Source organism: Protopterus annectens, chromosome 7.part0, assembly GCF_019279795.1.
Source record: "Protopterus annectens isolate FY-2018-M chromosome 7.part0, PAN1.0, whole genome shotgun sequence".
NCBI lineage: Eukaryota > Metazoa > Chordata > Ceratodontiformes > Protopteridae > Protopterus > Protopterus annectens.
In genome coordinates, this window is record NC_056739.1 from 475,311,583 (window position 1) to 475,336,952 (window position 25,370).

At 42.0% G+C, this 25,370-nt stretch overlaps 1 protein-coding gene across 1 annotated transcript in view; it reads right to left on the reverse strand.

The window, feature by feature from the left end:
• LOC122805992 (extracellular calcium-sensing receptor-like) overlaps positions 1 to 25,370 on the reverse strand; it is a 304,623-nt gene that overhangs the window by 89,197 nt on the left and 190,056 nt on the right. The window lies entirely within an intron of this gene.

Here is a 25,370-nt window from a genome sequence, read left to right on the forward strand (position 1 = left end):
AGGTGCAGCAACCTCTGAGACAGATATCTGTCTCTCCAGCAGGTCCTATTTATGTCGCTTGCTAGATTGAGTTCTCTAGAAAGGGTGACTCTAGTCCCATTTGACTTATGGATGTGCAACATTTTCATAAGATTTGTGTCAAATATAGCCCTGTAAGCCAGACATAAGTCACCTCTAAGTAGTCTATGTGCCACTGAGTACAGTGACAGCAACTTCAGTCTGTCCATATAAGACGTGCTGAAGACCCTGAATTTTCTAAGTTAGAAATCTCTGAGGTATCTCAAGTTGCTGCAGGTGTCTGGTATGGTACATACCAAAGGGAGCATTATATTCAGTAATAGGCCTGCTAAGGAACAAGTACAAGGGAGTTATAACCTCTTTTGCTCCTGAGATGATGCTGATGAGCAATGTAGAATGTCTTTCTCACCACAGTAGACTCATAGTGGTCAAAGATGAGATCACAATCAACTTGTGTTCCCATGTCTCTCACTACAGAATTGGTACTTAGAGCATTAATGTTTATTTTATAATCAGCAGGGACATTGTTTTTACCGAAGGGAATGATGAGGCATTTTTAGCATTTAGTTTAAGACCATGGATTTGGCACCAGTCATTGGTCTGTGTAAGTCCCTTTTGAAGAATACTGACATCACTAGGGGATTCAGTGATAGCACCTAATCTGCAGTCATCTGCTAACTTCGTTAGCCACAGCCCCTCTGTTTTGGCATGGACTTCTGAGAAGTATATGCCAAACAAGAGGGGGCTCAGCACTGACTCTTGTGGGACCGCACTGGTGACAGATCTGCTGGTAGAGGTGAAGTCTTTCACTTTGACTGAATGTTGTCGATCTGTGAGCCAGTTTGTAACCCACCTGACAATATAGGAGTAGATATTCAACAGAGGTAGTTTGTCAATAATGCCTGAATGTGGGATTGCGTCAAAGGCCTTGGCTAAGTCAAGATAGGCTGTGTGCACACTTTGCCTTCATCTATGGCTCTGGTTACATTCTCAAAGAAGTCCACTAGATTTAGCAGGCATGACCTACCATTGACAAAACTGAACTGGGATGGAGCTAGGGCTTAGAGGTCACCTATATCCTTATTTATGAGATCCATGATGATTCATTCCATTGCCTTACAAATGAGGCTGGTTAAACTTATGGGTCTATAGTTACCCAGGTCTGTTGCCGAGCCGCCCTTGTGAAGGGGGATAGCAGATGCTGTTTTCTATTCAGTGGAAGCAAAGCTGGTTCTCAGGCTGTGGTTGAATAGCGTGCCTAGTGGAATAGCTAGCTCTTGTTTAAGAACATTAAGAATGCAGCCCAGAATGCCATCTGGTCCCATGGAAGCTGTGTTCTTAGTCTTGGAAAGTGCATTGATGACTTGCTCTTTGGAGACCCAGAGAGGAGGTGATGTTGTAGACATGGTTTGGAGTATGCTTGGGGGGATGGGGGGGTGAAGTTTTCACCAAACCTGTCTGCTAGCAGGTTTGTAATTTCCACAGGGTCATTGTGTGTGACACCTTCCACAATTAGTTCAGCACACATCTGAGTCCTACCTTTTAGGTAGTGGATGTAGTGGAAGAAAGCCTTATGGGTATCCTTGGCTATGGTTGTACATTTTTCTCACAGTTGCTCTTTGAGGATTTTATGAGTTATCTTATTTGCTTGTTTAGGCTGAGGAGGGTGCTGTTCCAGTTCTGGGTTATCACTTTTGTATTTTTAGACAGCAGCTTCCTTCATTTATTGTATAATCTATTAATGCTAGAAGTCGACTGGGATGGTTTGTTTTTTTCTTGAGGATCTTGCTTTAATCCTTTCAGGCATGGCTGTGTCTATACATTTGTGTAGATGTTTATACAGGGCATCGGTGTTTACAATGCTATAGCCGTCAATGCCATTTGTGAGAACTGGAGCTTGGAAGTCAATTATACCAGCCCTTTAAGAGGGTATAGTTATCTTTGGTGAATTTTGTTTTAACCTGACTCCTGCTTTGGGGAGTGCTAGTGCAATTGCTACTTCAAAACTTACTGATGTATGGTCAGATTTAACCAGTGCAGGCCCTACACTTGAGGCGTTGCATAGATCACTTGTATTGGTGAGGACCAGGTCTAGAATATTAGAGCTCCTTGTGAGGTGATGCGTTATTTGTTCCAGGGCATTTGAGCTAACATAATCCAACTACTTGGACACTAGGGTGTTAGGTTGTACTTTAATTGTTCCAAGTAGATCTAAATAAGCTGTATGGGCTTCTTGGCTCATAGAACAGGACCTGTAATTGGCAATGACATGAAGGGGGGGGGTCTTACACATGGTAATTTGGACTTGCACTAATTCCATATAGTTATCTTGTCTAACCAGTCTAGAGGCATAATTGTCTTTAATGAAGATAGATACTCAAACTTCTTTGGTTCTCACACCTTCAGTTTGTTGTCTGAAAGTGTAGAAGACATTGGAGCCTTGCAAGGCCGGAGTACTCACTGCAGCCTTGAACCAGGTTTCTATGACTGCACAAACATCAACATCTTCCAGGGAATGGAGTGCTTCCAGAGAGTGCAATTTCTGATTTAAACTACTAGCATTTAGCAGAATGACCCTTAGTTTCATTGTGTCTGATATTTTGCGACCTTACCTAAAAAGACATTATAAAGGAGGCAAGTAATTTATCTAGCAACTGAAAGCATAGAGGTGCCAGGCAAAGTCCATCTCTGGCAAAGCAGCGTGGTCTATCTACCTTATCATCCCAGGCTGACAGGAACTGGATCCCCTTAGAATGACATCAGAAACTTAGTCAATTATTGAAGTCAATCATTTTTGTTTATATTGTGGTATCATCCTAGGCGAGGGTAAAATGCTGCTCAAAGCTAGAGACATACCTGCCTGGGACACATATTCAGAGAGCTCAATCATGTCTCTCTTCATACAGTCCAGAGAGGTACAGCTCAAGTCATTCACACCAATATGAACTATGACAGAGTCATAACGGTACTTGTTGTTGAGAGACTTGAGTGCATGTGTGATCTGTTGAATCCATGCATCAGACAGACAGATGACCATAGCCTTCTCATTGTTTGACCTGGTGAGTGAGGCATCTGTATGTCTCACTATAGAGTCATCTATAACTAAAACATTTGGAATAGATGTGCATTGCCTTAAGTGCTTATTTGGTGAGACACTGGTGTTAGTGTTTTTATGTGTATCGGGTGCTTTGTGTGTAGTGTTAGGTGTAGCACATTTGTGTTTTGGAGGTGTCTGGTGTTTAGATAGGTTTCTGGAGAGTGCCTCCACTTATGACAGTTTATGTTTTGAGTGCATATTATGAGTAGGAGTCATGGTGTGCAAGCTGACAACCTGATTAGTGTTGCTGTTCTGGGCATGAGACAGCAGTGATCCCATATTCTTTGTGTAGGACCACCACTCGCAAATTGTACTTGAATGATTTAGGAGTAAACAGTTGTCGGTGTACAAGAGACAGTTACTGCATTGCCTCAAAAAATCCATGTCAACCAAGCTAGCAGGAGAAAAAGAAGGAAAGTGACAGTCCATAATGCAAGGTTTGAGCCAGGTATCTCCACAGATAAGGAGAAAATTATGGGGGTATCTAGTAGGGGGCTATTGTAGGGGGACTAACCTATGAGGTGTACAGTAGAAGGTCTATAAAAATGGGATCTATATAGGTCTGATATTGATATGTAAGAGGTAAAATCACTGCTAGGTGGTTCACTGAACAACAGAGAGCTGTTTAAGAACTGCTGTTTAAGACCACTGGACAGTGGTCTCACCTTCAATAACCACATCGCCACAACAGTCAGGAAATCCTTCTATGTGGCACACCTCATCACTAAGGGCTATTCATCAAGAAAAAAAGAGGTCATTGTCCCACTGTACTCATCCCTCATTAGACCCATTATAGACTACAACTCCCCATTTGGTATGTACCTCTCAAGACATCTGCAACAACTGGAAAGGCTGCAGAAATACCTCACTAAAAGAATCACAGGCCTAAAGCAGATGCCCTATGCTGACCACCTTAAAAAGCTCCAGCTATACTCTGTCACATATCGTCTACTCCAAGGTAATCTCTGCTTAACATACAAGGCCATGTCAAACCCAGAGCTGATGGACATGCTACACTTAAAGAAATCCCAATCCCTCAGAGCCACACGCTCAAGGGATCTAAACCTTGTCATCACAATAAACAAAACATGATGGAAGGATAGTTTCCTGACCCAGAGACTCCCCAGACTCTGGAATAGACTGCCCATACATGTCAAACAGAGCACCTCTTTGGCCCTCTTCAATAGGAACCTTGATGATTGGATGGGAGAAAGGAAATTCACCCCGGGGATCACATCAGTCACCCTGATAGACAGGGGTCCAGGAAAGTAAATAGTGTGGGAAGAAACAGCCAGGGAATTGTTATGGCTAGGCTTGTATAGGCCCTAGGGCCAATAGCCTAGTACCAACCTATGAACCTATGAACCTATGCTCTGCCAGAAATTGCTTTTTAAGGAAAATATGTCTATTGGCTCTTCTGCTTCTATAACCATCAAGAGTTACCCCTCTGCACAGTGGTGCATGATGGTGCACTACTTGAAATCAAGAGGAAAGCTGTTAATACAAAGAAAGCAATGATAAAGCTCAAATTGAGCCCTGCACCAATGAAATAGCTCAAGCTGAGCCCTGAACCAGTAACCTTCAATTATGTAGTCCTACTGTATGCTCCTTCCACAAGGTTACAGGGGAGTTTCTCCAAAAGAAGATGTCCCGATTTTTAGTCCACAATCCTCAGACAAAACCATATATAGCTGATCTGAATCCAATCTATGCTATGGCCACCAAAATGCACAACAGAATAAAAGCAGAATACTTTTTTTTTTAATTAAATAGGCAACAGAATAAAAAGCAGCACAGTTATTGCCTAAATTAAATATATCAACAGAATAAAACAGCAGACGCAGATCTTTTCTTAAATAAGTAAAAGCAGCAGTTGGTGTGGAATGCAGTCAAGTGCAACAAATTCAGTAGTTAAACTGAAACTTAGTGTTCGTAGTTTTCTTGGATGGTTTGGTATGATCAGAGGAGCAGAGGCTGATTATCTAACTCTCTGGAGCCTTTCTACGACTATATGAGACTTTATGTTTTGTTATTCCATACCTGTCATGAATGTGTGCTCATAGGATGCCTTTTGTCCTTCTTATAATCTCATAACACAAAGCTTTGTCCTACGTTGTCTTTTCTTAACATGCTCACTCCAGGTAATGCAACTGAGCTTGTCGTGTTATTAACTGATATTTTAGTGTTGCCTCTTGCTTTGTTCCCCTTAGTTCCTCAGTGTTTCACAAAGTTTTGTGTACCTTGTAATTTAATTAACATTTTGAGTGGTTATTTCTTCATTATTCTTTTATTTCATATTTTACTATAGGTTTCTATCCATTACAGTCATGCCACCTATTTATATCTATGGTGCTATGTTACTCTCATTTCTTACATGCTGCATTCTGTAGTTATTGTTTGGCCTGTACTATGAGGCATTCTTTGGGGAATGTTTAATTCTGTATGCTGTCACTCTTACCTATTTCATTTTGTGCAGTGAGGCTATTTGGTATTAGTGATGGTGGGCTTGCTGTGCATTAGTAAACTTTTATGAATTTCACTCATAAATAACCTGCACATTAACATACAGATAACAAACTTAATAAGACTGCAGAAATAAAGGAAAGTAGGGAAATAAAGACTATCACAAACATAAATTGTCCTGGGGATTTAAAAAAAAATCCATGTAGAAATAGTGTAAAGCCTACACGGAAGGTACCATGGCCACGTATGCAGAACCCCCTCGGCAGCACACTTTGCATACCAATGAAGGTGAGTTACTGAGAGAGAACTATGTAACATGGTTACTGAATCAGTGTAGGGAGTGTGTTACTGTGTCCAGAGATGAGTAACACACTACCTGCACTGTGCACTGTCAAGGTGCCGGATGACAGTTATGTCTATGTAATGAAAACTGCAATTATTATTTTTTTTTGTCTCTGCACATTGCAGTGCAGCGTTTAGCAATGGACATGTGCCAGACATCTAAAAATAGAAACCAGGTATATTTAATTATGAAAGCAAAGGTCAAGTTTAAGCGTAGCTGAGTGGGCTTGCACAGTACACCGCAGTGCTTAAACGTAGTGGGGTATATATGTAAAAGTATAACAGCATTTCATATGGCCATGTAGCTGAATGGTTAGAGGGATAGCCTCATGTGCAGTAGGTGCACGGTTCAAATACACAGACAGGTTATATTGTAAATACACATTATAAGACTTATTTTAAATCCCAATTAAATTTTGAGTGATTACACAGAAAGGTTATTAAATATATTTTGCAAATACACAATTATGAGACGTACTATTAAGCCATGATAGACTTTTGTATGAATACACAGACAGGTTATTAAGCATGTATGTTGCAGATACACAGTATGAGAATTATTTATAAACCCTTGATTGCATACTGTACATACGTGCAGGCATGTTATTAGTCATGTATGTTTCCAGTACAGAATAAAAAATAATTTTTAAATCTCGCTTTGCTGTACCCAGATATGCTCCGCTAAGCACAGCTATGCCTTGCCAAGCACTGATTAAACCTGGAATGTTTTAGCAGTGCTTAGCTGGTTTGCACATTATTAAGGGGTGCAAAGCATTGCTAAGCAATGCCAGTTTAAGCATTGGTCAGCCCACCTAAGCTGGTTTGCACATTGCTAAGCATTAATAAGCATTGCCAGTTTAAGCACTGCTCAGATGACCTCAGCAGGTCTGCGTGGTGGTAAGCAAAGCGCCGCATTTTTAAAAATGGCCCAATGGCAGTAAAGGGTGGTAAAATAGCCTTATTTAAGTGCAATAGGCAGGAATACAGGCATAACCTGCTGGAGTTCGAACTTGGCAGGAACTATGGCAGGAGTTGGAGAGAGTGTACATTTCCAGGTGCAGTGTTGGGGAATTCTGGAGTCCAGGGTCATGGTTGGACTCCTTGTGAAAGACCATGATATCCGGCTACTGCAGGGTCAGTTCCAGCAATCAGAGTACAAATCGGAGGCCTGGGACTGGCTGGCACATGATCTCACCAGTGCAACTGGTATCCCCCGCACAGGTGAGTAAGTGCGTTATCACTATAATGACTTGAAGCATCAGAGGGGGATCTGTTGGACACCTGGGTACAAGACGCTAGAGATGTGAATGCCCCACGAGTTTGTAAATATTATCAATTGCGTTACCAAATCCTATGCTGAATGTGTTATAGATAGGTATGCATAATGCTCTGCTTCTCTCCCTGCAGCTGACGAGGAGAGAGAGAGTGCAACCTAGAGGCCCATGCAGGGTGTCTGGCCAGGTTGTGTCATGAGTGTGGTGAGTACAGATGTTTCTTGCAATCTATAGGCATATAAGCAAGAAAGAGTTAGAATTAATAACTGCCATTAGGCATATTCAGTTGTGATTGCACTGCAATGATTGTGGTCATAGGCCTGAATTGACATAAGTGACTAATCCCAGGTACAGTTCAATAAAGATGAAAGCATGACACCTGATAATGTCAAGGTAATAAAGTTTCTACTGCATTAATAATGTTAAGGAAATAAAGTTTATGCTGCATTAATAATGTTAAGGCAATAAATGTTTCTACTGCATTAATTGTGTAATTACAGCTGTATTGCAACACCCTCAGTATATGAACTGTTCATCAATAAAGACTGGAAATATATACCAATCACTGCATGAAGTCACCCCTAATAAAACTGTGTTTTGCAATATGTGTGTATTTTGGGCTGCTGGTCATGCAATCCAGTATTACATCTGCTGTGAAGTAAAATCACAAAGAATACCACTAAATGACTGAAGGTTATCTAATAAAGAATGTGCTGCTAAACTGTAGATATAGAGCTGTAATACAAGATATAATGCATTATGATATTAGTTCTGCACTAAGATCTGAACCATTAATAGGAACGCCCAAGGTTTATTGTGTATTTCAAGACTGCCTTGTCTTAACCATTGCATTTCAACTACATGCATTACTGTTATGTGGTACGCTGTTGTAGGCAAGTATGAAACTGTAATAGCTGTCAACTGCAAATATACAATCTGTAACTGTATATGGGTCAGATTGCCAAGCCAGCACTCTGATATGTTTTGTACACAACACAGATATTTCCACCCACTATTGGTTTATTGTCTACACATGTATTCCATGTATTAATGCACAGTTCACCTACTATCTCTGTCATGCATGAATCTCATGCATGTGTGTTCAAGTGTCACTACAGTCTTGCATAATATTCTGCTTCTATTACCAGGTCATATTTCATTACCAGGTGAGCTGTAAAGAAATAACAGTCAATCAATGCATAACATTGGCTTAGTAGCAAAGTTTGATAAATGCTGGCTGTGATGTACATTTTGCAACATACAGACCAGGGTTTGAATCCAGTGATAAACACTATTAAATATTTCTGAATCATTTATGTAATTTTAATAGATGCACTCCCCACAATAATTACAGGTAAATGGGTGCAGTAGCCCTTAGTATAGCTTAATAATATTTGTGTTCAAATGTAACAGACTGCTAACAGCATTGCTCAGGAATGTGATAAGACATTGGAGTATAAAGGCAACAAGTACAATACTACTAAAAGTTAATAAAGAAATAAAATGTGTACTCTTGGTATGGCTGTATGTCGGTGTGTCTGTGAATGTCTAACCTCATGTCTGCCAAGGATAGCATGATAGTCGCACACTCTCAGCACTGTGCATGATACATATCTCTCAAGTTTCACGCTGTCACGTACTGTTAACACTGTTGCCTAATCCCTCAGTCACAGATACATCATTGACATCTTGTATGTTAATAGCACAGTCACACTACATCAGCCCACAGTACACCTTGGTAGTCATATATGTCCCCCTGACATGTAATAGTCCCCTGTAGGTGTGTACATGTAGGGTTTACAGCTTGTCCCATACGGATAGCTTGAGAGGTATGGACATGCTACAGAAGCTACAGGGCACATGTGTAGAGAAAATAAGGGCAGACCTGCAGAGTATATTAGAGTACTGTTGCAAACAATATAGCCTATACAAGTAGTAATGGGCTGTCTTTCTCTCTCACCCACCCCTTATCCGCATCATAAATTATTATTGTTATACATCGGATATGGTTTACTATTAACATACATTGTTCTCAAACTGTTATATTGGGCCTTGTGTTTTATTATTGTTATGTATTACAATGGTTGCATGCTAACATACCTTGTTGAATTACCTATGTTGTTGGCCTTATGCCGTAACTGTTACTGGCATGCTGTTACTATACTGATTGTTATCTCAGTTATGGTTCTCTTCCACATGCTATGCAATGTTATGTTACTGGGTTATTTGCAATGTTCTGGTATGCTGTTAATTCTAACTAAACATTCTGTTCATTACTAACTTATACACTTTGAAATACCTCAACACCATAGGTCGACTGGGCAGGTTGGTTCCAGCTGATTCACTTACCCTACCTCAGCCGGCCATGGCACTGGGTACCAGTACATCTGGGATCTAACCTATTGCTGCCCTCTCCACTGGCCCTGCACCACCTATGGGTGGAACTGTCTCAGGGGATGGGGACCATCCCCACCAGGAGCGGGCATGGATGGGGGGTTGTCACCCAGCAACAGCTAACAGGGATGGTGTACAGGATCATGCACCATGGCTAGGAAGAGTGCCTGCACCAGACTGAGGCCAGAATAGCCAACCTGGAGGGACAAGGTGGCACTGGCACCCAGCCTCCAGCACAGTCATCTATGGCACAATGAAGGAGCAGTGTTGACTGCCCATGGGTGGGGAGCTCAGTCTCACTGCTGCTGTCTGAGGGCACACAGCTCTCTGATTATACAACACCATCCCTATCCAAGGTGTTTACTCCCACATTCGTCACACACCACCCTTGTATATTGTCTTGTCTGTTTGCAAATGCGATCTCTCCTACCCAACTTACCTCCACACACGTACCTATATCCCTTCCCCAACATTCCACTGTCTCCTTAATAAAAAAAGGGCACCTGTCCCCACAAAAAATATTGACCCATACATAGTACTCCATTTCACCCCAGCATCCACTGGACACACTTAATTATTACATGAATAAATCAACACTGTTATGTTGCCCTCAGCCCTCTCTCTGGGATATGATGCTTTAAATTCTAAATTCTCTACAACCTGCACAGCTGTTGCTGTACAAGAAATGGAGAGCTATGATCCTTTCCTATTCCTGTCCTGCACAACCCTACTTGCCTTTGAGTATGTTTTTCCCCCTGCTTGCCCCCATTTCACCACTTTCCTATCACACATTTTTTATTTTCTTTTTTTGGAATTAACATGGGTTTAAGCGGAGCTAAGTAGTGTGGTGCACCTTGCCATGCTGCACCATGCAAACCTGATTAAAATTTCTTAAATGTACCTTTTTTGTCATTCTGACAGTGTTAAGCACATCTGCAGGAAATCATCGCTGCCAAGTCCCGAACCTGGGCTCCTGGTAACTATAGCATAGGACATTAGCCCACAGGACCACCCAACTCTGTCATATGACAGCTGCTTCCATACACATATCCTGATTGCCAATGACATAATGCATGTATATATAATGGGTAAATTGGCAGTGTAGTTGGGACTGTGACGCAAACACCAAATGAGTACACAGCCAAATAAATAATGATGGATGTATGTGAGGCCTGGGATAGTAGGTATAGCATCAACTGCACAAACTGTTGTAGAACCTCCACAGTTGTGCCACCTAGTTTGGGCACAAATATCACAAAACCATTTATGTGTGCTACAGTGCTGGCAAGTCAGTACAGACTGTGGTTAGAAAATCATGACAGACATGTCAGTGTCACACCTCATGCCCATCCAAACATACATGAGAATGCCAAGCCTATGTAATAGACTGTATGCATGCACATATACCTTGCAAAGACAGCTACTGCAGTGCTGACTCAATAGCTCAGTCTGTTAACTTCCTAAAATTGCCACCCACGGTCCTGGGTTCAAATCCAGGGTGTTGTACTTCATTTAAATTTTTGTGAATACAGCAAATAATGACAGAGTCATGTAATTTTAACCAAAACTAGTTGTTGCTACTGAATTAACTGCTACCCATGTATGCACATCAAAGGACTGTAAGTAGGGACACACTGCACATATTTGTATACCCCATAAATATGTCACCTACTACTCTCTGATTGGCAATGTTACATAACATATGTACCCTAAGCACATGCCTCCACTGGACTGTCAAGGGTAACCTCACCCTGGCTCTGCCATAACAACAGAGCTGACACTGCCCCCTCAGTGACACATACAGCTAGCTGTCCTCAAAAGTGTTCACACTCCCCACTAAGACTGCTACGCAAAAAGCAGCAGCTGCAGCCTGCTTTTGATAAACTGTATGATAAATGAGCCTATGTGTTGGACAGTGGCTGTATGACATGGTACAGGCACATTGCCCATGGGGACACAACACAGTAGATGGCAGTGATGGGAGTGGAGACATATAGCACATTCCATCATGGCACATAGGTGCATACCCAGTATTGCTACTATGGTACTGATTGGTACATACATAACTGTGTTGATAGATGGTGGGAAATAATGTTGGAGTTACCAGTGGATAGTACAGGCCAGTCATGATGTGCAGGGTCTGTATATCATAGATAGCAAAGTATGTGGTCCTGTGATGTGTTCCTATCTTCTTGTCTTTCAGAAAGGCTGCATAGACAGTGGCAACTGCCATTCTCATCTGCTGAAAATGAGGCAATCGTGGATGCCTTCAGACTGCTTCACCGCATTCTGCTGTCCAGGAGTCGTCTAAATCGATATCAACCTGCAGCAGTGTGGGCTGACCCTGTCCCAGCTGTCAATTGGGTCGGGCAACAAGACAGAAGCTATGAGCATATCCAACACCGAACGTCTGATATGTTAAATGCTGCATGGCAAATGGCTGCTGCTGTGGCCAGGGACCATGCTGCTACCGGTGGAGGGCCTGCAGTGGTACAACTGCTCTCAGCTACAGAGGAATTCCTGGTGAACCTGGGATCAACTACCAGCTCTCAAACATCCATCATCCCATATGTCATGGAGGTGGGTGCCACAGCATCCACAGCAGAGGAGTGTCCAGGTAAGCCTTGTGTTCATCACTGTACTACTGTAGCAGTTACAGTGGTGGCCTCTGCATACCAATACACAGATGCCAGGGCAATCTGCATTGGGGGGGGGGTTCCTTGTAATGCACACATGTGCACATATACTCAGAATGTCAGCAATGTAGGCAGTATCACAGTACCTACTGTACATGCACATATTATCCTGTAGCAATGCCACATTTTGTATTGCTGACAATGCCTCTCCCTCACATTTCCATACATATGTCAGGTGTGGCTGGAGTCTAATGTCCCCTACCCAGTGAGTGTGATTCTGTTTTGTTATGGAACATATATACCCTAGGAATGTTACGGACTGCCATTTTGCTCTATATACATGTGATATGCTTAGCCAGAGTTTAATATTTGTATGTTCACATACAGAGGGTGTTTAAGTGACATTGAATCAGTAATCACAAAAGCAGTGTATTTGCAGGAGTTGTCACATATGTTCACTTATTATTCTATAAGTTCTAGAAGTTCTATGCAGTCGGCTATACAGGGGGTAATGGTAGGCACAGGACAATGTGTGTTACGCGTACGTCTATCTCATACACTGATATATTGCTTATCTCACAGGTGTATAGTAGTGGCAACATTCAATGGATTCTATAGTTATTTCAAGAATCTAAATGGCAATGCTCAGATCTGCTCTGAGCTACAACAGAATGGCATTAAATATACTGATCCCGAGGATATTGCCAATATCCTGGCAGATTGATTTAGTGCGAACTTCACCCCCCCTCTCACCCCCTAAATGGCCCATCTCAATACCAAAGAATTGCCAAATTCTGGTAATCACGGCCACACAGGTAGAAACCGCACTCTCCAAAGCTAAGAATACAGCATTCATGGGACCAGATGACATCCCCGGCCGTGTACTACATGAACTACAAAATGAACTGGCACCTCACCTAAATGTCATGTTTAATCATAGCCTCACCTCAGGCTTCATGCCCACTGAGTGGCGCACAGCTACAGTTATCCCACTCCACAAGGGAGGATCCACCTTGGATCCCGGGAACTACCGTCCCATCAGTCTGACAAGCCTGATCTGCAAGGGCATGGAACGCATTATCATAGAACTTATAAACAAAGACATTTGCAACCTTCAAACACTGGAGCCCACCCAGTTTGGGTTCATGAACGACCGATCTTGTCTCCTGAACCTGATTGACTTCTTCTAATCAGTCTCCAGAGCTGTGGACGAGGGTAAGGCAGTACACACAGCCTACCTGGACCTTGCCAAGGCCTTTGACACCATCCCCCACTTTGGAATCATAGATAAACTTACTAAGCTGGGCATAAATCCCTACATAACTTGATGGGTTGACAATTGACTTACTGACAGAACCCAGACTGTAAAAGTAGCCAACTCCAAATCCAGCTCCAGACAAGTGACAAGTGGAGTACCTCAGGGTTCAGTCCTGGGACCACTCTTGTTTGGCATCTATTTCTCTGACATACAGGCCAACACTAAGGGACTCTGGCTAACAAAGTTCACAGATGACTGCAAACTGGGAGCCATTACTGAATCCCCAAATGATGTGGATATTCTGCAAAAGGGCCTTACAGAAACAGATGCTTGGTGCCAGAATGTATAGTTATCCCCTTTGGGAAAAAACATGTATCCATGAATTACCACATAGGTGGCAGTACACTAAACACCGAAAGTGTGATGAGGGACTTAGGGATAGAGGTGGACAGTGGCCTCACCTTTGATAACCACATCAACACAACAGTCAGGAAATCCTTCTATGTGGCATACCTCATCACTAAGGGCTTTTCATCCAGAAAAAAGGAGGTCATTGTCCCACTGTACTCTTCCATCACTAGACCCATTATACAGTGCAATACCCCATTTGCTATGTACCTCACAAGACATCTGCAACAGCTGGAAAGGCTGCAGAAATACCTTATTAAAAGAATCACAAGCCTAAAGCAGATGCCATATGCTGACCGTCTAAAAAACTCCAGCTATACTCTGTGGCATATCATCTACTCAGAGGCGATCTCTGCTTAACATACAAGGCCATGTCAAACCCTGAGCTGTTGGACATGCTCCACTTAAAGAAATGTCAATCCCTCAGAGCCACATGCTCCAGGGTTCTAAACCTTGTCATCACAATGAACAAAACATGCTGGAGGGATAGGTTCCTGATCCAGAGACTCCCCAGACTCTGGAATAGACTGCCCATACATGTCAAGCGGAGTGCCTCCTTGGCCCTCTTCAAAAGGAACCTTGATGATTGGATGGGAGATAGGAAATTCACCCCTTGGATCATGTCTGTTGCCCTGCTAGACAGGGTTCCAGGGAAGTAAATATTGTGGGAAGAAATATCCAGGGAATTGTTATGGCTAGGCTTGTATAGGCCCTAGGGCCGATAGCCTTGTACCAATCTATAAACCTATGAACCTATGGAGCTGCAGTGCATGTTATAAAGGGCCTGTCTTGTCCATGTATGTTGTAGTCTGCTTGTTTGTTGTGCATGGGGTCAGAAATAGGTTGTAGTATGCATAATGCAGTTGCGACACCTCATTTATATTTGTGTGTGTGGATCACCATACATAGTAGTGCTGGTACCAATGTCCTTATTTTGTCTTCCTCCTCTCAGGTGATGGTGGGGGTTGGAGTCTGTTCCCCTCACAACCTGATGTCAGTGTCTCATCAGACTCTGATGATGGTGGTCATAGTGAGGCACAGATGGGGCTGTTGGGGGCTGAACCTGTCCTATGGGTTGACATCCCACTTCCTCCACCATTGTCCCCACTCACAGTCAGTATGCCCACACATACACAGTCCCCTGTGGCCAGAGATATTTGACAGAGTGTGGTGGTATTGACCAGGAGAGTGTGGCAACAATGGCAGCAGTGAGTATTGACACTAGCCATAGCCAGAGAACTTGTGAGGTCCCACACAGGCAGATTGACAGGGGTGCTCGAAGGAGGACTGCTGCCCATCCACCACCTGTCACAGGTGTCACTTCACGAGTCGCTCGACGCATGTTTTGGTCCATCATGAAGGCACAGACACATTCAGAATGCAACACCAGATGGATGCTTAGGATCATGGATGCATCACAGTCTGACATCAGTGACTCCCTTTGCAACAATGGTGACACCATGCATCATTTCACTGATGTAGTGAACAGACAGTGGCATGAGATAGTCCATCCTTGACCGCACATTGTCTGTGCTAGAGCATGTCATTGGAGTAGGGCATCCAGCACGTGGCAGTAGTTTAGCAACAGCATCTGCTGAGAGTACACATGGCCATGCACACTCATGCTCCCATAGTGGCGATACCTCCTGCACTACAGAAGAGAGGGTGCTGCCTACACATGATGTGACAGTCCATGGGCATTTGGTCCTGGGTGGTCCCGTGAGGGACATGGCCCCAGCAGATACCAGTCTCCATCAGCAACTCGGTAGTATCGCATCAGACCCTGGGCATGGTGGTGCCAGTGCCCACAGTACGTACACACACACACACACACACACACACACACACACACACACACACACACACACACTCATATGATGCCAACTGTGTGGCACAGCCTAGACCTCTGACAACCCCACACCACACCCTGTCATGTGATGATACCTGTGCCACATCCCTACCATCCATACCATCGATGCAGGGACATGCAAATATATGTCTGATGCACAGGGTGACTATAGTACATTACATGACAGTTTGTAGTGCAGTGGTGTTATGCCATGATAGGTGATGTATGCTGGCATGTGTCATGAGTACACCTCAAAGTGTATGTAACTTTGTTCCATGATGTTGCATTGGTGGTAGTGTTGATGACTGACAGGTATCTCTCAGAAATGTTTCTGTTTCTGTTACAGGGGTCTTTGTGACTATGCTGTGGAGACCTGGTGCCAATACATCGGCTCAGTATGGCATGGTGGCAAGGCAGAAATGTGACTTCAGCAAGGTATGGCTGTGCATGTGCATGGTTATGTAGGTGCTTATGTGTAGAACAGTGTGTTAGGGACAATTGGGCCAGACAGCGTAATCCTGCATGCATACCCCATGACATGTCATGCTACCCTTGATACATGTCACCTGGGTGTTTAGTACCTACAAATGTAGGTGGTGATAGCATTTATACCTAGGTGCATGTGGGCTATTTAGGACTAGCAGCTACTCAAAGGGCCTCAAAATGTATAAGCATTCCACACACACATAGGCAGGATAGACACACTGCTGCAAGGGGATATACATACACACACACAAACACACACACACACACACACACACACACACACACACACACACACACACACACACACACACACACTCATGGAGCTGCCCTTGTTGCAATTAGAACCTCTATGTATCTATCTGTATATACTATAGTGCTACATATGTATTGCACCCACCACAGAGCTTATGTGTTTTAAGAGTGTCTGCCACTACTGTTAAGGTGGATGACATCAGCAGGCCCTGTAAAGATGGTCAATGGGGGGGCATTAACAGGTAGACACAGGGCCTTAAAATTGTATTTTCATGCACACACACAGGCAAGACAGACACACTACTCTGATGAGATATGCTTACACACATACACACACAAAGTTGATGTTGTTGAAATTAGAAACCCTTGCCAATCTAGTTGTATATTCTATAGGGCTACCTACTTATTGCATGCGCCATGGAGCTTTTGTGTTTGGAGAGTGCCTGCCTGTGCTTGTAAGGTGGATGACATCAGCAGGCCCTGTAAAGGAGGCCACTGGGGAGGGGTTGACATGTAGGCAGAGGGCCTTAAAATATATAAGCATTGTACACAGCTGCAAAGGGATATAGTCACACACAAACACACATGCACACACACACACACACACACACACACACACACACACACACACACACACACACACACACACACACACACACACACTTGCAGAGTTGCCCTTGTTGAGATGAGGGTCCTTAACTATCTAGTTGTATACACTATAGTGCTACATACTTATTGCATGCACAATGGAGCTTATGTGTTTTGAGAGTGTCTGCCAGTGCTGTTAAGGTGGACAACATCAGTAGGCCCTGTAAAGAAAGTGAATGGGGAGGTTAACAGGAAGTCACAGGCCTTCAAATGTATGACCACTGCACACAGGCACACTGCTGCAAGGGGATATACACACACACTGAGTTGCTTTTGTTGAGATTAGAACTCCTACCTATCTAGTTATTCATACTATAGTGCTACGCCTGCACCACAAAGCTTATGTGTTTTATAAGTGTCTGCCAGTGCTGTTAGGGTGGGTGACATCAGCAGCTGTTGAGGGAGACCACTGTTGTGGTGGACACTAGTCACAGAGCCATAAAATGAATGCCTTTGCACAGATATAGGCCTGATGGGTATGTCTATACTGCTTTATGGGGAGTATCTACACACACAAGGTGGTTGATGTGAGATTGGAACCCCTACCTACCTACTATTATACAGTACAGCTCACAACACTAGTTTCACGTGCCACTGGTTACAATTGGTGTACAATTGGCTGCAGCACTACATCACTCTACACCTTTATGTGTCTCTATCTATATATGTGTGTGTGTGTGTGTGTGTGTGTGTGTGTGTGTGTGTGTGTATCTATATATATATATATATATATATATATATATATATATATATATATATATATGTGTGTGTGTGTGTGTGTGTGTGTGTGTGTGTGTGTGTGTGTGTGTGTGTGTATCTATATATATATATATATATATATATATATATATATATATATATATATATTTATATATATAAATTATATATATTACATCTATATATGTGTCTATATATAAATATACAGATACACACATTATATATAAATATATATATATATATATATATATATATATATGTGTGTGTGTGTGTGTGTGTGTGTGTGTGTGTGTGTGTGTGTACCACATACTGATAGATAAGGGTAATCATGTCTGAAGGGGATAGGGAGAGACAGACAGGTATACATAACTGTCTGTATGAACAGAGATATGTTCACATCTAGATTTTTTAGGCAGATGAGGCATCAGACATGGGCTGAAATTAAGTGTAGGAGCAAGTCCAGTGTGAGCATCAGTACTTCAATGGTGACTCCAAGCCAGACCTACCTGTACTCCAGTCCAGGATTTTGTATGCTACAGACAATAGCTGCTGCACCTGAATCAACAGTCCAGCACCTCCCTGATATAATGACCAAGGGGTTCCCCGGCTGTGTGCTGACCATAATATATTGCGTATACCTACGGTGTGAAAATATTGTATTAGACTGTACAGGATTTTGCATCATATATCTGGCACATTTTACATAGCAATGTGAATTTCTGGTACATCGGTGGCAAGTCATTGTAAACTGGCTTAGAAACAGCTGACCGACATTTGAGTTACTGACTCCATACACAGCAGGGAACCCATGCTATTGCATGACCTGTTATTCTCTGTACTTTCTACATTTGTCCATATCTTTGACCCCTGTCCCTCCATTGTCTCTGGTCCTGTCCAGCTTTCTTGCAGTAACAAATAGTGACATATGGACAATCTGTGGGACTCCTACCATAGGTGTACCTCACATGCAAAATAGTAGGTGCAGCCAGTCTCAAACCATGAACACCATAAACCATGATAATGTACTTAGCCCACTAAGCCACAACAGCCACCAGACAGTGAAGTTTAATTCCTGACACTATCAACTGCAGACATACATATCACTTAGACCCCTGCATATTGTGGAAATGGAACATGTCACCAGGTTGATTGGGGCAACCCTGGGATTGTGGGGTCTGCTGCTATAACCTTACAAACACACTGTTACTGCAGTTGTATGGGAACATGGTTGTGTTGGGGGTAGAAGATTCTACCATTGACAGTCATGCGTCTGCCTTATGCCTGTGCAGTTTGTCATTTCCTTTGTATACTGCAGTGGGTTTAGCTGCTTGTGGCCTATTGCATACTATGGGGTGGACTGTATTGGACAGAGAGTTCTTGTTGTCCCACATAGCTGTCAGTTGTCTGCAGGTAGCCCAGTAGCCCACTCTGTTCCTTTGCATACATGCATCAGGTCGATACATATGCTAGCTTACTCTAGTAACCCATGCGTTTGTTGTAAAGGACAGTGACTTACCATGTGAATGCAGTGGTTGAGATAGTGCTTCAGGGATGACTCTGTTGCAGTGGCGGCTGGTGACTTCAAATTAAAGGGGGGCTGCAGGAGACAGTTGAATGGGTGGGACCAGTTGGAAGGGGTGTGGCCAACCAGAAAGGGGCAGAGCTATGCTCAAAACCACAAAAACTGGGACTTTAATTAAATACACTGCCCTGGGTGCCAAACGGTCATTATGAGAGTCCAATCAAGACAAAATGAACAGTAAAAGAAAAAAAATATTTCAGTGCATTGGCTACATGATAGTTTACTTAATATCTAGATGGAAACAAAAAGGCTTTACTGGAACGCCAGTCAAAATCAAGTATAAAACGACAAGCAGCACTCAACTCAAACCACTTCTCCTTGCACTGCATTTCCAATTATAATTTATATACAGCTCTATAAAAGCACCAAGTAACATGCTGAAAGTAGCAATCTCTGTGATACCCCCACTTGCAAAAATATTTCTTATCCAGAAAAGACATGCTGCCTGACAAGAAATATCTACTTGTTTCATTGGGGGAAATGCGATCAAAGTAAAAAATGAACAGCAAACAAGAAACAAGATCAAGATAAATTGCTTAAAGGATTACTGCACTGGTTATGGACCACACATGATAGATTGGCATTCTGTTTAGTTTATGGGTAAAGCCTGCAAAGTGTCAGACTTCTTTTCTTTAAATAAAAACATACTTTTTCTTACATTCTCCCTAAGCTCACTATGTAATGCATAGTTTATTTATTTATTTATTACCAGTTTGATGACCGGGGAGGTCCACTGGGCTCAGGGAGCCCATTTTCAGTGGAAGCCCGGGGAGAAAAGCCCTGCATTACATAGTTTAGTTACATATACAATCATAGTAAAGAAGACACAATTACAATTTCATTTCATGCTAGAGAACAGGAACAAATTATTTGGTCACATAGTATCTAAATATTTAGGATGGCAGTGGTAATTTAACTGAGAGGGAGAATAAAGACTTAGAAGGAAAAGAGAGAAAAAAAGGTGGGATGGATTATTATGTTATTTACAATATGTACATATACGTTAGGTTAGCTTGTACTCAGAGTTAGTCAGGAGTTTAAGGAGTGGATTGATTATTAGGCTAGGTGGGGAGAGTGCAGTAGCATTACCTGTTAGAGGAAAGGTATGAATGAAGCTGAGTTTTAAAGTTTTCAAAGTTTTCACAACTCCTTAGAGAGGAAGGAAGAGAATTCCTTGTTTTAGCTAAGGAAAAGAATAGAAGAAGCTGACCAGCAGGAGGATTAGCTTTGCAGACAGTGATTAGGTTTTGGTGAGTAGATCTTAAGAGTTCTTTGAGGGGTGTAAGGTTGAAGGATGTTGGTTAGTGCTGGGCACTTAGTAGGTTGAAAAATTAGTCTGTGGGCTGTAGTAATTTGGAGATAGTCTAGATGGTTGGAGAGTTCAAGCCAATTTAACAAATGAAGGGCAGTACAATGATGGGAGGAGAATTTGGCATTGATTGCAAATTTAGAAATCTTATTATAACAGACTTCCAATTTGAAGGAGAGAGAGGCAGATAAGTTTGTTAGTAGAGGAGCACCATATATTAGAGTAAGGGGAGTAGAGAGGTAGTGGCGAGAGTTTGTCTGGTGGAAGGAGAGAGAAAGTGGATGTTTCTGTATAGCATACCAAGTTTTATATGGGTTTTCTTAATATTTTGCTGGATGTGAGTGTCGAATTTTAGGTGTTCATCAATACTAACTCCAAGTAGTTTAGCAAAGGGAACAACCTCTATAGTAAAGTTTTTTTGGCTAATAATTTGGAATTAATTTTTATCAAGAGGGGAAGCTTTTGAGGGAGAGAATAATAGCATTTTGGATTTGTTGGCATTTAGCGAGAGGTGGTTTTAGAGCATCCAGTTTTCAGTGGTAGAGAAAGTAGTTTGGGTCACTGTTTGAAGCTCTGAGAGGTTAGAGGCGTAGCAGACTAAAGTTGAATCATCTACATATTGCACAATTTTGGTGTTGGGTATGGCTTTGTGGAAATCATTAATAAAGATGTTGAATAGCATTACACCGAGTATGGATCCCTGGGGTACCCCAGTGGGGGTAGGAAGGTAGGTTGAGGTGCCTTTAAAGTTAAAGTTTTTTAAACAATAACCCTTGTTCTTGCATACTTAATGTAATGTATCGTTTATGTTCTCCTTTTTACTTTTTTGGGGGTCTACAAATTAAGCTTCTTTAAGTTTTCGTCACGTCTTCAACTGAGCATATTTATCTTTTTCTTTGCTCTGTGATTGACAACTAATATTTTAAGTATGCCATAATGGAGTTGGGATCTTGAAAACTGTAAATACCATATCCAAATAAGTTATTACCAGCTCTTTGTAGAAATTAGTATCTTCTCTTTTTCTAACTGACACATTTTGCTAATTCTACTATCACAGCATGCTGTCCTCTACTGCTGCTAGCTTACATCTAACAACAAAGCAAGAGTTTAGCATGCATGTTTTAAAACACACATGTATGTACAAGCTTGCATGCATGACAGAAAGAGAGAGAGAAAGAAAAAGAAATATGGGCAATAGAAAAGGAATTATCCCTGCCACTTTGGAAGAGGGTTCTTGGTTAAATTATTAATTTTACCACTGAGGGACCTAAATCCGTCACTTATTTAAGCACATTCCTTTTTCTTATTAATGTATAACCCAGCTACTACACAAGTAATTAGGCATTACAGTTTCACAGAAATGTAATCTACATACTTTCAAACATAACATATAATGAAAATGTAAATACTTCAAATGAGTCTTAATTCTATTTTCTGTTCCTGTAATGTGTGCCACCAACTCACCATCAGCTTATCGGATGGTACTCCCACTATCCCTGACTTCCATGACTGGTGCAAAACCCTGAGTGTAGCTAACCTGACAATGAGAAGAGGAGTAGAGTGAGCATGGGTAGCCAGATGGTATCCTCATGGCTGAGGCTGTCACAGGTGGGGTGGGAAAGGGAAAGGGAAGTGGAGCCTTTGGTTTGGGAGGTAGAGAGGAGCTAGAAGTCAGCAGTGTCACATATGTCATCATGCTGATTCTCATTAGGCAATGAGGACTGGCCTGATGGGGACCTCAGTTCCTCAGGCTCTGGAATGACCCTGTCTCTTCAGTCCTCCAACATACCCAGCTCAGCTATCATTCTAAGTACTGGTCTGCACAAGAGCTTGGATAAAAATCTACCCATGACAGCATGAATTTTTCAACAGGATAAGCATGGTCATTCTTCGTGCCAGGGTTTTCATCTCCCTACACCATCAGGCTGTCTAAATGGGAATTAACTCTACATACTTTACAATTAATTATACATTGCAGTCACACTGAAATATAATGCATACATTCACACATACACACACACAACCACACCCATACAAAATCTGTACAGTTGAGAGGTATGACACACACACACACACACACACACACACAGACACACACACACACACACACACACACACACACACACACACACACACACACACACACACACACACACAAAAAAAAAAACACCATACCTCTTAGAGTAAGAAATCTGGACAAAGCCATAAGATAAGTGGTACAAATTATATATGTGTGTGTGTGTGTGTGTGTGTGTGTGTGTGTGTGTACACACACACACATATACATACATACATACATATCAAAAGACATAAAAAATGCAGCTAGTCCACATATTTTGTTCTTACTAGGTTAGGTTACCCCAGAATACGGTCATACTTTAGGGTTGTGAGAAACAGGCACATTATCTTACATTTGTTTGTATGAAACTATGAGCAGGTACTTAAACATTCTTTTAATGATTAAGTGTCTTGACATCTCTTACATTGCATCTTCCATCAACCACCTCTATATTCTGCAGTTTAGGCAGCTGCTTTAATTTATACCACCTTGATCCAACTTGCCTATTTTATTAGCATATTGCCTTAACTTTTTCATTCACTCTCTTATTTACATTTGGTAATCTGGGCACCTTTTTGTCATGCCATCATTACATTATATAAAAAAAGAATCAACATTAATACTGTATAAGGTGCAAGGCAGGATATCAGAGTGTTGCTGGGTTGCTAAATTCTTTATGGAAATATAATTGAGGAACTTAGAATATTTTATATAGAAATAAAGAAAAATAAAACATATTTCTGATTACTGTACTGTTTTCTTTCAATTTGTAAGGCAAACATCTCCCAGTTTCTCCAAATTTGAACTCTTCCTGCAAACAACACAGTACATCACATCCCATAGCTAGAAAATCTCTCAACCTCTTAGCACAAAATCAGTACAAATTAGAAACAATAAATAAATAAATAATAGGGGCAGAGGCCGACAGTCAGAGATGGATCTTTAAATAATAAGTCATTATATATTTTTAAAAAATTGCTAGAATAATAGGTTTCTGAAGGCTATGAAGTCTGTCATTAAAACACATTTCTTTGAATCTGTAACTGTAAGGCAAACATCTCCCAGTTTCTCCAATGTGCATCCTGGCTAGAACCTTTCCTGCTAGAAACATCTCTTAGCACAAAATCAGGGAAAAGTAAAAATAAATAAATAAATAATAGGGACAAAGTCCCACAGTCCGAGATGGATTTGAATTTTAAATACCAGTAGTAGTCATCACATATATATTTAAAAACTTGCTTGCTAGAATAACAGGTTTCTGAAGGCTATGAAGTCTGTCATTATTTATTGACTGCACACCTTTACAATTTGCCAGAAAAGTGAGAAAACCACAAAACAAATGCACTAAAAATGGAAGGCAATGGCAAAGTCAGGGGCATTGTACAAAATGAAAGGCAGTTATTATCAGCAATTATTCAGCAACAGGGACAGCAGCCAGCATATAATAAAAAAAATTTGTCCATAAAATTCCAAAAGGTTTAAGGAAATAAATGCATACATACCACCAATAAGTAAAGAAAACACTCTCTGTCCTGTCAGACTCAGCTAGCTTAATTACAGTCACTCACTGTCTGTCCACAATCATCTGAACAAACATGCAATTGAACTCCGCTCTGTAATGCAAACCAAGCAACTACAGTGCTTAGAGTGCTATTGGCTGTTGCTCGCCCTTTATTCCAGCACTCAAAGAAGTGCGGGAAGAGAGCGAGAATCAATCAGAAGCCATCCATGTTAGTGACATCATGTACGTGACTGCAATATTGGCAGTCCGAACCCCTTTCACAAAACTGCGGTTACAAGCCACATAGACTTCCAGGCATCATAGTGATGCCTTTTCTCCTTAATCTGGACTGTTTTACAATAGTCCAGATTTACAGAAACTGCTTTGTTTTGTTTTTTTTTAACACCCGGAACTCACTGAGCATGCGCAGTTCGAGTTCCGGGACATCAGCAAGACAGCTGGACTCGCAGATAAGGCTAAGCAGCCACAGTCAGCAGTATATACTACTGTATACAGTAGTATACAATTTTATTATTTAAAAAATGTTCTTTTTTTTTTCCACAGTCAGTTCACAGCTGGGGGGGGGGGGCTGCAGTCTGATGGCATGAGCCACCACTGCTCTGTTGGACGCACGCAGTACACAGCCAATACATGGTAAGGTACTGGTTGTGTGGTGTGGCTGGCATCCTTTTTACTATGTATGTGAGTTGTAGTGAGGTGCCGGTCCCTAGGACCCTAGGTTGTCAGTGCATGTGCTATGTGTTACCTTTTTGTCAAGGCTAGGGCATACTGGGCATGCCTACGTCTACCTACAGGGACAAGTTCAGTGGGTTTGTCCTCCAAGTCCCTCTGTGGGTGTGGCTGTGGGACCTTGGCACTTGTGGGGGGCTGTGTGTCCCTTCCCTTTGATGATCCTGCTGCAGCAGTTTCTGCAGTACCATATTGTGTAGCATGACACATACTCTGAACATATGTGCACATGTGGCTGGAGAGTACTGCAGGGCTCCACCAGATATATCAAGGCAGTTGAACTGTGTCTTGAGCAGCCCAAACACATGCTCTATAATGTTCCTAGTT